The sequence below is a fragment of the Pavona decussata genome, unplaced genomic scaffold, assembly GCF_977016875.1.
Source record: "Pavona decussata unplaced genomic scaffold, jaPavDecu1.1 SCAFFOLD_3992, whole genome shotgun sequence".
Classification (NCBI taxonomy): Eukaryota; Metazoa; Cnidaria; class Anthozoa; order Scleractinia; family Agariciidae; genus Pavona; species Pavona decussata.
Genome location: NW_028146579.1, coordinates 10001 through 11706, shown reverse-complemented (window position 1 = coordinate 11706; position 1706 = coordinate 10001). Strand labels below are relative to the sequence as shown.

Here is a 1706-nt window from a genome sequence, read left to right as displayed (position 1 = left end):
GAAAGCCTGTTAAAAAGAAAAGAGAACTCTTTCCGGGGCTCCCGCCGGCGTCTCCGGGTTCGGTTGCGTCGCCGCACTTGCCGCACACGGATGAACGGCAATATCCGCGTTCCGGTTCGGGAATATTAACCCGATTCCCTTTCGATAGGCGGCCCGGGATCGGGCACTTTGACACGGAATTTCCCTATCTCTTAGGATCGACTAACCCATGTCCAACTGCTGTTCACATGGAACCTTTCTCCACTTCGGTCTTCAAAGTTCTCATTTGAATATTTGCTACTACCACCAAGATCTGCACCGGAGGCCGTTTCACCCAGGCTCGCGCCAAAGGCTGCGTCACGACCACCGCGCCCTCCTACTCGTCGGGGCTTCGCACTCGCCTCGACGGCGGAGTATAGGTGCGACGCTTGAGCGCCATCCATTTTCAGGGCTAGTTGCTTCGGCAGGTGAGTTGTTACACACTCCTTAGCGGGTTCCGACTTCCATGGCCACCGTCCTGCTGTCTATAGCAACCAACACCTTTTGTGGGGTCTGATGAGCGTCGACTTTGGCACCTTAACTCCGCGTTCGGTTCATCCCGCATCGCCAGTTCTGCTTACCAAAAATGGCCCACTAGGCACTCGCATTCCAAGTCCGGCTTCAATTAAGCAAGTCGGACATCTTACCAATTTAAAGTTTGAGAATAGGTTAAGGTTGTTTTAACCCTAAGGCCTCTAATCATTCGCTTTACCTGATAAAACTGCTTCACCGAGTTCCAGCTATCCTGAGGGAAACTTCGGAGGGAACCAGCTACTAGACAGTTCGATTAGTCTTTCGCCCCTATACCCAAATTTGACGATCGATTTGCACGTCAGAATCGCTACGAGCCTCCACCAGAGTTTCCTCTGGCTTCACCCTATTCAGGCATAGTTCACCATCTTTCGGGTCCCAACAGACACGCTCTTACTCAAACCTTCCTAAGAGTAGAATAGGTCGGTCGACGATGCGCCCCGGCAGAACCGGGGATCTCGCCTCACTGGCCGAAACCAGCTTCACTTTCATTGCGCCTCGGGGTTTCCAGCACCCAAAGACTCGCGCACATGTTAGACTCCTTGGTCCGTGTTTCAAGACGGGTCGGATGGACCCATATGACCGCCAACATCCCAAGCGCATGGTACGAGATCACCACCCCAACGACCGGCAGCAATCGCGGAGCACTGCAAGCAGTCCACCACATTCGACAACCGGCCGGAGGGACGGGACCCTAGCCTTACGAGAGGCATGCGCTGCACCGCCTCGGTCGGGCCCGAGCCGCGAGGAGAACCGGGCTGTAACAGACCGAGCGACCCCGAAGGGACGCACAGACCTACCTTTCCGGCACCTTTCAGACCCAGTCCCAACCGACGTTGACGCGCGCCCAAGAGAAGTGCGACGACCGGGAGCTCCGAGCCCGGGACCGCGGTCCATTCAGATCCGCAAACCCCGGGCCGGCACTACCCGCCGGCTGAATCTCAAACGGCGCATTGCTGAGTCCATTCGTTTCCCTTCCAACGGTTTCACGTACTTTTTAACTCTCTTTTCAAAGTTCTTTTCATCTTTCCCTCACGGTACTTGTTCGCTATCGGTCTCACGCCAGTATTTAGCTTTAGATGGAGTTTACCACCCGTTTTGGGCTGCATTCCCAAACAACCCGACTCTTCGAAAGCACATCGTGAGCGGCCGTCCGC

The 1706-nt window shown here is 55.3% G+C and overlaps 1 pseudogene; it reads right to left on the bottom strand.

Moving 5' to 3' along the window:
- Positions 1 to 1706, bottom strand: part of LOC146445762 (large subunit ribosomal RNA) — a pseudogene marked incomplete at its 3' end in the record, with an annotated part of 1945 nt that continues 239 nt past the window's right edge.